Genomic DNA, 13,858 nt, shown 5'->3' on the forward strand with positions numbered 1-13,858 from the left:
CCCAATGTGCATGGTTAAAAAAAAAAGAGAGAGAGAGAACTAATTCCAATAAGTTATTCTTTGGCCTTCATGGGTGCACAATCATGTGAACACATGCATACACACACACACATACACACAGAGGGGGGGCGGACTGTGCTCAAATGTGTCTTGAATTGCCATTGACCTGTTAGCCGAGGTGCACTTAATTTACTAGGCACAGCTACACACACCTGCAGAGCCTGCGACTCTGGAGGTTGAAGTAGGGGAATAGCCAGAACCAGGAGTTTCTGGCTAGCCTGGACAACATCAGGGCTAGCCTGGACAACATAGTAAGGCCCTGCCTCAAAATCCGAAATGCAGCTACTTAATTTCTACTATAAGAAAATGACACATAACAAGAAAACAAGAAAGAAAAAAAAAGAAAATGACACATGCTCTTAGATTGCATCTGGCATGTCATCAATAAATATTTGTACGATGAGTTAGTTTTAAATAAATAAGCCTCCAGCCTATGGCTTTGTTTCAACATATTAGGAAAAGGAGAAAAGAAAAAGAAGCAAACATGCCAATTTTGCTGAAATGTCCATTTTTTGAAAGACCAAATAGTGATACAGCCTTATCTGGCACTCTTTTTTTTTGTTTGTTTGTTTGTTTTGTTTTTTGAGACATGGTTTCTCTGTGTAGCCTTGGCTGTCCTAGACTCACTTTGTAGACCAGGCTGGCCTCGAACTCACAGCAATCCACCTGCCTCTGCCTCCCGAGTGCTGGGATTAAAGGCGTGCACCACCACGCCCGGCTTTATCTGGCACTCTTGTTACATGTAGTTATATCATACCCAAAACACACGAAAAACATTACAGGCAGACTAGATGATTGTTTTGTATACAGATGATGCAAATCCACTGACTTATCTTTCAAGCTTGATGGCACATCAGTTAAGCATTCTAGAAAATTCTTTCTGAAAAAATATTATCTACAACTGTCTAGAACTCACTTTCATTACTGATCTTGGTTCTTGGCTGGCCAGACTAAAACTGCGTTTGTTTTCCCAGGTCCTAGACTGCAAACTGGTGTGGCTCCCTGAACCTCACGAGCTAGTCTTAAATAGTACAGCTGCAGCTGGTGGACGCTAAGAATCATGTGATGAAACGATGGCAGCTTTAATGCATCTACTTTTTAAAAATGTATCATATATGTGTGTGTGTTGGCTGTGTATATGTCTGTAAACCAAATGACTTTCTAGTACCCTTGGAGGCCAAAAGAGAGCATTAGACGCCCTGGAACTGGATTTCCAGATGGCTGTGAACTACCATGTGGGTGCTGGAATTAAAACCTGGGTCCTCTGCAGTGGTAGCTAGTTCTCTTAACTGTTGCAGAAAACATAAGGGCTATTAATGTTAAGTATTAATAGCCTAAAATTATTGCAGCTGTTTTTAACATTCTACCCTATCAATAAAAGACACAGACACGCCAGGCGTGGTGGTACACACCTGTAATCCCAGCACTCTGGAAGCTGAGTCGAGCAGATCACTGTGAGTTCGATGCCAGCCTGGACTACAAAGTGAGTCCAGGACAGCCAGCAATACAAGAGAAGCCCTGTCTCAAAAAAAGCAAAGGAAAAAAAAAAAAGAAAGAAAGAAAAGAAAAGACACCAACACCTGATATATTTTTGTTGGTTTGCTGGTTTGTTTCTCAAGACAGGGTTTCTCTGTTTCGCCTTGGCTGTCCTGGACTTTGTAGACCAGTCTGACCTCACACTCAGAGACTTTCCTGCTTCTGCCTCCCAAGTGCTAGGATTAAAGGCATGTGCCACCATGCCCTGCTGACACCTGATATATTTTTTTAATAAGCCTTATTTCACCTAGGGCTGGACAGATACTAATAATATAATATAATAAATATAATAATGTAAATACTTGCACATATTTTCCATCTGGGCTGCTTCTCTCCAGCCACGCCAATCCTCAGAGCAAATTCCTCCCTGCCACGTGGTCATTCTTTACTGGCTCCCTTCCTTCTTCTCCTCTCTCTTACCTGTCTCTCTCCTTCCCATGATCCTTCTCTCCTCCAAGCCCTCAAACTTTGGCTCCGCTCACCTCACTTCTGCCCTGCCCAGGTGTGTAGGTATTTATTCAGCCAATCAGGGATGATTTGGAGGCAAGGATTACAAACATCATTTAGGGTATGTGAATAAAAGACAGCAGCAGACCCCGGGCATCAAAATAATTAACAATCGAATACAAAGCACCAGACTGTGCTGTGGCACTGGACGTCTGAGCCATCTCTCCAGTCCCGTTTTGTAAGATGGACAAGAACAAAAGGCTGAAGTATTTGTTGATATTTCCGATAAAAGTTGATGGCCAAGAAAATGGCTCTGTTGGGAAAGTACTTACCATGAAAACATGAAGACTAGAGTTTACTGCCCAGAATCACACAAACAAAACAAAAAACTACCGCCAAAACAGGTATAGTGGTATATACTTATAATCTCTGTACTAGGGAAACAGAAACAGGAAGACCCCTGGGGCTTTTTGGCAAGCCTTAAGCCAAGGTGTGGTGGTTTGAATAGGTATGGGCCCCATAGATTCCATAGATTCAGGTGTTTGAATGCTTGACCCATAGGGAGTGGCACTCTTAGGAGGTGTAGCCTTGTTGGAACAGTGTGTCACCGTAGGATTGAGGCCTAGTGATTTTCGTTTGTTTGTTTTTGTTTTTGCTTTATTGTTTTTCAGACAGGATTTCTTTGTGTAGCCTTGACTGTTTTGGAACTCACTGTGTAGACCAGGCTAGCCTCGAATTCAAGAGATCTGCCTGCCTCTGCCTTCCGAATGCTGGGATTAAAGACATGCGCCACCACACCCGGCTGTTTAGTGATTAAGATGTAGAACTCTCAGCAGGTGTGGTGTGGTATGCCTGTAATCCCAGCACTCTGGAGGCAGAGGCAGGTGGATCGCTAGAGTTCGAGACCAGCCTGGTCTACAAAGTGAGTCCAGGACAGCCAAGGCTACACAGAGAAACCCTGTCTCAAAAAACCAAATAACAAAACAAAAGACATAGACCTCTCAGCTCCTCCTTCTGCCTGTGTGCCACCATGCTCCCGCCATAACCATAGTGGACTAAACCTCTGAAACTGTAAGGCATTCTCAATTAAATCTTCCCCTCATAAAAATTGCCATGGTCAGCCGGGCGTGGTGGACGCCTGTAATCCCAGCACTTGGGAGGCAGAGGCAGGCAGATCACTGTGAGTTCGAGGCCAGCCTGGTCTACCAAGTGAGTCCAGGACAGCCAAGGCTATCACAGAGAAACCCTGTCTCGAAAAACCAAAAACCAATAACAACAACAAAAAGGGGTTTGCCATGGTCATGGTGTCTCTTCACAGCAATACAATCCTTACTAAGACACCAGTGAAAAAAAGTTTTCTTTAAAAAAAAAAAAAGAAAGAGGATGACTCCAGAGAACTGACATACTACATTGTGCTCTGGCCTCTACATACGTGTATGTGCACACATGGGCATGTGTGCACACACGGATATGAATACACACTAAGTTAAATGTCTTAGAAATGAGTTAAATATGAGGTTTAGATATAGATAACAATATGAAAGATGAGTTGAGATCAGGGTTATTTGCGATACCTTCAAGCGAAGCTGGTCTCATGAAATTGCACTGAATTTAGAAGTGGATGTCGGGCTGGAGAGACAGCTCAGAGGTTAAGAGCGCTAGTTGCTCTTCCAGGGGTCCTGAGTTCAATTCCCAGCAACCAATCACATGGTAGCTTACAACCACCTATAATGTGATCTAATGCCATCTTCTGGCCTGCAGGTGTTACATGCAGGCTGAGCACTGTATAAATAATAAATGAATCTAAGAAGAAGGAGAAAAAAGAAAAGAAGGAGGAGGAGGAGGAGGAGGAGAAGAAGAGGAAGACATCTCTCTGTGTTCCAGCTTTGGTCCAGTTTTCTTATTTTGGGAGACGGGCTAGTGAGCCCCGCTGACTGCTAGCGCAGAGCTGCTGTGTAGACCACCCAAGAGCCTGCCCAACACTGCTGCTATTAGCTATTGGCAGGTTTTGGGTTGTCCCGCCTCGGCTCACTGGATGCTCCTGCTTCAGCCTCCCAAGTAGGACTACAGGCTCGCACCACTATGCTTCACCAACACATAGTTATTTTAACAGAAGTACAAACTTAAGTGAGTCTGCAAGTTGCCCGTTCATAAGTCCCTTGATTGATATGTTTGCACATGAGCAGCCATGTGAAATAAATCTTTCATAAGCTGTGTCTCTACAGGGTACCGTGCAGGGCTAAAATAGAGCCTACTTCTCTGGAGAGCAGCCCAGCCAAGGGCGTGATGTGCTTCCTTAATGGTAGAGACCAGGCTTCCTGCTGAAAGGGATGCCCTTTACTTTAAAAGGTTGAGTATGATGATCCTCCCTTTAAAAACCTTCCAGGTGGATAAATTTAGGTACTGAAACCCATTTTGAGAGCATCCCCAGGCTTCAGGCCTTTGGTACTATTTTTTGTATCGGAATTTTGAACGGTGTGTGTGACTGTAGTCACTTTAAACTCTTGACTTTCACTATGTAATTGTTTTTGCACAAGTAGCCACGGTTATGTGAGCTTAAGTAGATCCGTCTCATGATCAATCTAGTTCTATTATATTTTGGATAATTAATGAAAATGTATATGAAAATGTATTACTTTTGTTTTTTTAAAGATGATGACGGCAGCTGGGTGTGGTGGCCCACACCTTTAATCCTATACTTGGGAGGCAGAGGCAGGTGGATCTCTGTGAGTTTGAGGCCAAAGCGAGTCTAGGACAGCCAGGGCTGGTACATAGAGAAACCCTTTCTGGAAAAACAAAACAAAATAAAAGATAATGATGGTATGACTGTAGAGGCCAAAAGAGGGTATTGGGTGCCTTGGAGCATGGAGCTTTGGGGCACCAAAGGTTCCCAGAACCAAGTGTTCTTAACCACCGAGCCATCTCTCTAGCTCCTATGTTTTGTTGTTTCGTTTGAGACAGTCTTGTTATATACCCTGGGCCAGCCTTGAACTCACAGTAATCCTTCTGCCTCAGCTAGCCAAATGCTGGCACTACAGGTAGAGGCAACACCGCACCTGATGATTTACTGAGAACGTTATTTTCAGTAGAGGCTTGACCAGGAGATAACGGCCCTATAGAACTAACTGGCTTGTCGTTTTTTCTCCGTTAACTTAAAGGTTTTTCTTTTACCAGTTTGCCATGAAGAGTTCTGTCCTGTTTCCCTATTTGTTACAACTTGCACCTTGTTCTCTGACACTTTCCTCTGGCTTTCTTCATTTCTTTTTACTTTTCATTGAAAACAATTTGAAAGTTACAAGGTTTAAAAAAAAAAAAAAGAGGGGAGGGGGGGTTGCTAGAGTAGAAGAGGGAACTCCCTGGAGCTCTTCTAGCAGACACCAAGATGTTTAGCAAGGGTCTCAATCATGTCCTTGAAGCCAAAGGAGCTGGTCCAGAGCGACACATGCACTGGGTAGTTCTGTTTCGTTGTTTCTCTCCACCCCAGAATAGTTTCATAATGACTTTGTATACCACCCTTCAGTTCCACTCGTCTGATGTTTCTCTTCTCATTGGCTGTACTGAGACTGTGTATTTTTTTGGTAGGATAGTCACCAAAGTGGCAGCTTTTCTTACTGCAGCCCCCATAGGCAGCCCATGCTGTTAGTTTGCCCTAAGATGATGCTTAGTACTGTTTGCTGCCAAAGCAACATTTTTTTCCCCTTTGGAAATTAAAAGCCGCTTTGTAGGAGAGAACCTTTAGGGACATGGAGACAGTCTGTTTCTTTTCCAACTCTTGTTTCCCAATTTGAGCATGTCCCATGCCTGGATTATTACTCTCACAACTGTCATGTAGCAGTTTTCTAATTCCAATGCCACCGATTTGTTTATGCTCAATAGTTGGCCCTTGTCTCCCCCCCCCCACTTGACTTTAAAGAGGAGCTTGTAGACAAAGGGTGTGAATCAGTGGTGGACCCGTGTTCTGTTCTCAACACCACAAGAGGAAAAGAAAAAAGATTTCCCTTTCTCCTCATGTATCTACTCGGGTTTCTTATCATTTATTATCTTAAAGATTTGGTTATTTTTAATTATGCATGTGTTTCTCTGTGGGTGTGTGCTCATGAGTGCCCAAGGAAGACAGAGGAATCAGATCCCCTGGGCTGGGATTTACAAGCCATTGTGAGTTGCCCAATGTGGGTGATGGCAACTGAACTTGGGTCCTCTGCAAGAACAGTTCATGTCCCTAACCACTGAACTATCTCTCCAGCCCCCTTACTTTCCTCTTCATATCACTGGGAATTCCTGCTTTACTCCATGGGATGGAACCAATTATCATCATCAATCTGAACGCTCAAATGGTTCCAGATTTGGAAATGCTTATCCAAACTGCCTCCTTGTCCTTTTGATATATCCCATCAGTTTATAGAATGTCCTTCCCATTTTTCCATCCCAGTCCTGGAACCAGCCATTTCCCCACAGACCAAAGAGAATGGTTCCTAGATACCAAGATTTGAGAGCATCCTAGCACACAGGCCAAGCCAACGTGTGATATTTGATTAAGAACTTAAAAGATTTGCAGAGTTCCACGAGAGGTCTTTCACTATGGGGAAAAAAACCGTGGGCCTGATATTAAACAGTTTTATTAAAAGAACAGAGGATTCACTGGGCATTGGTGGCACACCCCTTTAATCCCAGAACTCGGGAGGCAGAGGCAGGTGGATCCCTGTGAGCTCAAGGCCAGCCTGGTCTACAAAGTGAGTCCAGGATAGCCAAGGCTACACGAGAAACCCTGTCTCCAAAAAACCAAAAAACAAAAACAAAAACAAAAAAACAGACGATTCACTTGCATGAGAGACCAAAATAATTACTCAGAGAAAGGATAACAGGCTACCAAGAAGAGACTTGATACCCTATGAGCATATACAGGGGGAGGAGGTCCCCCTCAGTCACAGACATAGGGGAGGGGAGTAAGGGGAAAGCAGGAGGGAGGGAGGAACAGGAGGAAATAAGGGATGGGATAACAATTGAGATGTAATCTGAATAAATTAATTAAATAAAAAAATGCAATGTGAGCCAGGCATGGTGGTGAACGCCTTTAATCCAAGTACTTGGGAGGCAGAGGCAGGTGGATCTTTGTGAGTTTAAGGCCAGGCTGTTCTACAAGTGAGTCTAGGACAGCCAAGGCTACACAGAGAAACCCTGTCTCCAAAACCAAAACCAAAACCAAACAAACAAACAAATGCAATGTGAAGTTCTAGCCTGGTTGTGGTGCCAACTCTGATAGGATTTGCTGAAAGAGGCAGAGGCAGGAAGATCATGAGTTCAAGACCAGCCTGGGCCCAAAAAAAAAAAAACAAAAACAAAAACAAAAACAAAAAGAAAAAGAAAAAAGAAAAAAGAAAAAAATCAGAGAAAGCACTCAGCTGACTTTCCTACTCAGCTCCTCATGTGTTCATTTGCAATTCCTAAGACAAAAACTGGGGTGCAGGAAATATATTAACCAACGGTTAGGGTGGTTTGGGGAGTGTGAGAAACTTTTGAAAAGAGCCTGAAAAACGTTTTTTGTCGCTTTAGTTTTTATTTCTCAGCTCTTGGATGCTGGGATTATAGGCAGATACCACTGTTATAAGCTGACAGAGTATGTTAGAGAGCAGTGTGGTAGTCAGTTTTCCAGTACTGTAATAAAATACCTGAGGTAATCAACTTAAAAAGAGGAGACATTTTAATCCCAGCACTCGGGAGGCAGAGGCAGGTGGATCACTATGAGTTCAAGGTCAGACTAGTTTACAAAGCAAGTCCAGGACAGCTGAGGCTACACAGAGAAAGCCTGTCTAAAAACAAAACAAGACAAAAACAAACAAAAAACAGACAACAAAAAAATCAGACCACCCCAAAAAGGAGACATTTATTTATTTATGTTGGTTTTCTGAGACAGGGTTTCTCTGTGCAGCTCTGGCCTGTCCTGGAACTCGCCTGACTGGAAACATTTATTTTGACCCACAAGTTCAAAATCAGACTGGAATCCAAAGGAAGAGCCTGTGTCAAAATATATTCTTTCTCCTTGAGAATTGCATTGTTCACTAAAGGACAAGGATACTCAGCAGAGGCTTAGGAAAGAAATTCTGTCGTAGAGGATGCTTCTGGCTGGAGTATTTGCTGGGAAGAGGGAAGGTAGTGAGGTAAGTCCCTGTGCATTAAAGAGCCATTGGTGAGTCCAGTGTAAGGGGAGAGGCGGACGGTCTGTAGAAATAAGGGTAAAGTACTGACTAGGGACAGGGCTGCAGAGGGCTTTGGATGCTTAGCTGAGGACAGCAGCCGTGTAGGAATGAACATGTCAACACCACTGAAAACTTTTCATCAAAAATCCCATGAGCACGGTCAGGAAAACGCAGGCCTTGCTCTGTGGTATTCTAGGCACAGTCTAATTGCAAGCATTCTGTTGACCTCACCGTGCCCATTGGAGGACTTCCATTTCTGGAAAACAAAACAAAACAAAACCCAACAAGAGCTTAGATAGCCTGGAAAAATATCCCCTTCTGGAACATCTTAGATAGAAGGAGAGGCTCCAGACAGCTCTGGAGGCCCATTTACTCTTTCCATTTCTTGGCCTAGCAAGAAGCTGCCTCCATGGGGCTGTGTTAACTCAATAGCAGCACAGCTTTTCCAGTGGCTGGCAGCCAGAAAGAAAAGCTAGTTGCATTGACCAAGAAGCTCCTATTGTCCTAGTTTAAATTTTCAATAAACTTGCTGTACTTTGCCCAGATCTGCTTATCTAGGGAAGGGGTGGGTGACACATCATGTTTACACTACAGGTTGCTAGTGCTGCGTGTACCTGTGGCCTTTCCAGGGCAGAGCAGGTAAGAGCTGGTGACACAATGAGGGAACTCCTCAGGGGCTGTAAGCTGAATGCCACAAACTGAGAGATGTTTGCAACCAGGAAAATGAGTGTCCAGATGGGCATAGTGGCTCACAGGTTTCTTTCTTTCTTTCTTTCTTTCTTTCTGAAACAGGGTTTCTCTTCATAGCCTTGGCTGTCCTGGACTCACTTTGTAGACCAGGCTGGCCTCAGACTCACAGCCATCCACTTGCTCTGCCTCCCAAGTGCTGGGATTAAAGGCATGTGCCACCACACCCAGTTTGTGACTCACATCTTTAATCTCAGCACTTGAGAAGCTGATGGGTCTCTTCTAGTTCCAAGCCATTGTGGTCTACATGAGTTTGAAGGCCACCAGGATGACCTAGAGAGACCCTGTATCAAAAACAACAACAACAACAACAACAACAACAAAACCTGCCCAGCGTGGTGGCACACGCCTTTAATCCCAGCACTCAGGAGGCAGAGGCAGGTGGATCGCTGTGAGTTGGAGGCCAGCCTGGTCTACAAAGCGAGTCCAGGACAGCCAAGGATACACAGAAAAACCTTGTCTCAACAAAACAAAACAAACAAACAAAAAACCAATGTACAGAAGTCAAGATCATGCATGCAGCATATGGAAATCTCACCGGTAAATACAGGACAAGACTATTAAATCTCATCATTTTTCTCCTTATATTTGGTAGAAAAATTAAATCCTGGCACTCTCCTCCTATGTACCCTGCATCTCAGGACAGCTAATCACTGGTGTAGAAAACCTCTCAGAAAACTACTGTAGCTAATGTGTGAGACGAGGCTATGCACCCCAGCTGCCAATGAAATAAACTGATCAGTGACTTTCATGATCACCGCCTCTGTGCTTGAACTAGAAACCACCAGCTAGGCTTGACCCCAGCACTTGGGGTGGGGCTGAAGCAGTAGGTTTACTCCAAGTCTGAAGCCAGCCTGGGCCACAGAAGTAGAGGGAGACTCCATCTCAAAACCAAAGCAGAAGGCAAAGAGAAACAATCAAACATCTGTGCTTGGAGGAAGAGGGAGACACTGCCACTCAGGAAACATTCCTGTTGGGCACTGGATCCCCGCTCTGCAACACACACACACACACACACACACACACACACACACACACACACACACACCAGCAAACAGAGGGTGTGTTTTCAACAAATCTAGCTGTGAAACTGAAGAACAGTTGCAGGCAGAGTCAAAGCAGTTTTTACGTAGATTCTGACTTAAGCAAGTAATAAGGCCAAACAGATAATATACAAGATTTGAATATCAAATACGTGCTCCATAGCGTGTGGTGGCTTGAATAAGAATTTCCTGGTGGTGGCGGCACACACCTTTAATCCCAGCATTGGGGAGGCAGAGGCAGGCAGATCGCTGTGAGTTTGAGGCCAGCCTGGTCTACAAAGTGAGTCCAGGACAGCCAAGGCTACACAGAGAAACCCTCTCTTGAAAAGCCAAAAAGAAAAAGGAGAAAGAAAGGAAGGAAGGAAGGAAGAAAGAAAGAAAGAAACCAGGTAAGTCAAAGGAGCATAAAGAAATGTGGGACTAATAAAGAACATAAAGAGCCCTGTTGATAGATAGCATCTGTGGTCTCTTCCCTCTAAACCCACGACTTCATCTTTATCATGAGAAATAGATCAGACAGATTCCAGAAGGAGAGAACGCCTATAAGATTCCTGACCTTTCCTCCTTAAAAACGAAGTCTGAGAAGCATTTGGAGTGAAGAAGCCCGGGACTCAGAGAAACTGATGTGGTGTCCCAGGTAGGAACAGGACAAACCTGGGGAAAATCTGAATGAAGTTTGGGTTTGAGTTAGTGATGACGTGTTGCTGTGGCTCGCATAGGAACTCTAAGTGTAGCCCGTCTGAGCCATCATATTAGAGGAGGAGGGGTATATGAAAACTCTACCAATCTCATGTAAGTGGTTTCAAACATTTTCCTGCCCATCTTCCTGAAAAACAAAACAAAACAGCAGTTTGTCAGGGACAGTTTGAGAATTATATGAAACAAAGAAAATAACACACACAAGCTTTTGTAGAAAATAGGGAGAGACTTCTCCATGCCTGTCATACAATCACCATCACCCTGATAATCCATCCAGACAGAGAAGGCACCAAAAAAAAAAAAAAAAAAAAAAAATGGCAAGGGCAGGCAAATCTCTGAGTTTGAGGCCAGCCTGATTTACAGAGTGAGTTCTAGAACAGCCATGGAACAGGGAAACCCTGTCTCAAAAAAACCAAAACCAAAACAACAGCAACAACAAAAACCCTATCTAAAAAAAAAAAAAAAGAAAGAAAGAAAGAAAGCAAACCAGAGACGGTGATTTCTCCTGAACTCAGTAATGAAGAAAAATAATTATGTACATCTGGGCATGGTGGCACATGCTTTTAATCCCAGCACGTGGGAAGCAGAGGAAGTTGGATCTCTATGAGTTCGAGGCCAGCCAGGTCAGCCAGGGCTACATAGACTGTCTCGAGGTGGAGGAAGAGGAGGAGTGGGAGAAGGGGGAGAGATCTAATAAAGCTGTTTCCTAAAATGTACAAAAAATATTTACAGTCTCCCCCTTTCCCACACCCTGCCTTTCTCCTAGTTCCAAGCCGCAGTGGAAACCCCAGGAGAGGGGACCAGCCTTAGGAAATAGGCTGACAGCTTCTTGAGGAGCCCCAGACTTCTCTGGTGAGGCTTCCCTGGGTCTCTTGTGGTGCTACCTCTCACCTGGGGCTGAAGCAGATATGTGCTCCCTTGGGTGTGTGTCATTGTCCCTTGTGGGGGTGGTAAGGTAGACACAGAAGACATGTGAAGTCCTCTAAACTCCATATGTGTACACAAGCACAGGCACACATGTGTGTGTTTAAAACATACATACACAAAGGTTTAATACAGATTTAAACAGGGACGTGTGTGTGTGTGTGTGTGTGTGTGTGTGTGAGAGAGAGAGAGAGAGAGAGAGAGAGAGAGAGAGAGAGGCATTACACACCCAAGGCTTTATTTAGTAAATGAGTCTAATGAGTGATTTTTTTTTAAAGTTCTTTTGTTTTTTTGAGACAGGGTTTCTCTTTGTGTAGTCTTGGCTGTCCGAGACTCAATTTGTAGACCAGGCTGGCCTTGAACTCACAGAGCTTCACCTGCCTCTGCCTCCGGCTAAAGACTGATTTCTAAAGTGTGCTGGATAAGATTGCAGGGTCATATAAAAGAGCATAGGACAAACGGGTTAAAATAATCCTTACTGTACAAGGTCACAGGGAAGGAAGGCGGGATGTGTTGACTATAAACAGGCTTTCTCTAATCTTGTTTTGAGATTCCCAGGAAGTTACAAGGTTACAGCTGGGAAGGGAATAAGGCTAAGCTCGAAGGTCATATACACTCTGGCCTTGGGTAAGGCTCATCGCTATCTTAATATTCTTGTTTGAAGTATCTGTATGAGTATTGTCTGTATATAAGCATTCTTCGCAAAGAGTTTTGCTATTTGTGTTTTAAAATGCTTTATACCCAGCTGGTGAGAGGATTCGCCAGACCCTGGGGGTGAGGGGCCCCTTTTCCTTTCACATGTTTCCTTAGTTTAACTGCTTCAGCGGAGGGTGGGGGTGAGGGGTGGGAGGCTCTGGCCCTGGCAGGTCCAGGGTTGCCACCTTGGTTGCTAGGGCTAATTTGGCACGGGTGGTGTCTGGGTGTGTTTCCGCTCCTGTGGGGCCCGGAGCAAACACTGCCAAGGCTGACTTGTGACTCTCTTCTTTCTGCCCTGTGACTCTTCCCTTTCCTTGAAGGGTGCTTCTGCTAATTTTGGCGCCGTGACTCTTATCTCATGCCAGGCGAAGGTAAAAGGACACCCCAGCTAACTACTGGGGAAAGAAAGAAAAAAGGAAGGAAGGAAGGAAGGAAGAAGGGAAGACGGGAGGGAGGGAAGAAAGGAGGGATGGATGTGGGAGGGAGGAAGGAAAGGAACAGAGAAGCTATAAGGCCTCATAGTCTTGGAAGTTTTGATGGAATTCTAAGCAGCAGAAAGCTCTGAAATTCTCTTTTGAATATTGTCAACATCCATTTTCTTCCTCTTAGGGCAGCTGATCCATTTGAGTGCACAGGTGTGGCCTCCCAAAGCACCTGATCGAATTCGATGGAACTCCTTGTTTTATAAAAAAGATGGTTCAGATTCTGTTTAATTTGCAACCCTTGCGGTTTTAAACCCTTCCCATGACAAATCTAAATTTAATTTTATTTAACCCTGGCTGGCCTGCAACTTGCTATATAGATCAGGCTAGCTTCTATTGCACAGGCGCCTGCCTGCCTCTGCCTCCAGAGTGCTGAGATTAAAGGCGTGCACCAGCATGTCTGGCTTCTTTTTCACTTGGTTTTGAGACAAGTCTCATACTGTATGTAACCCAGGCTGGCCTTGAGCTCACAGCGAGCCTGCCTTAGCTCCCCTGGTGCTACGGTTACAAGTGTGACTACTGCTGGGTTAACTTACTTTTTATGTTTTATACGGAACGCTGTAGGTTCAGGCTTTCCTTCTACACTTGGCTTTTTCCTTCCTGACACAAATGGTTTACCTTGAACACTGCCCAGTGTTTTGTAAATGTATCCGTATAAGCAGGGATCAAAGAGTAAATGCTTTCTAATCCTTATCTTTGTCCTCGGTGAATAAACACTTGCCAAGAATTATTCTTTGATGTCTCTGCATCTCCTTTTTTTTTCTTGCTTCTAAAATTATATTCAAGACCCCTGATTGGAAGCTACTTGGGACTAGCTGCCAAGCGGTCATTCCCTAGCTGGCCAGCGTCATGGCCTGTGGCCTCCTTTAAAGTACCAGATGACAGACTCTGCCCCTGCCTCACTTAACAACAGCAATGCACCCAGCGTTCCCAGCAACTCTGTGGGTAGGTTACTATTACCCTAAATGTCCAGATGAAGACAGAACAGAGAAGGTAAGAGGCATGTGCAAGGCCTACCATCTGGTTCCCA

The sequence above is a fragment of the Acomys minous genome (genome assembly GCF_964271855.1).
Source record: "Acomys minous genome assembly, chromosome: 15".
In the NCBI taxonomy this organism is placed as follows: domain Eukaryota; kingdom Metazoa; phylum Chordata; class Mammalia; order Rodentia; family Muridae; genus Acomys; species Acomys minous.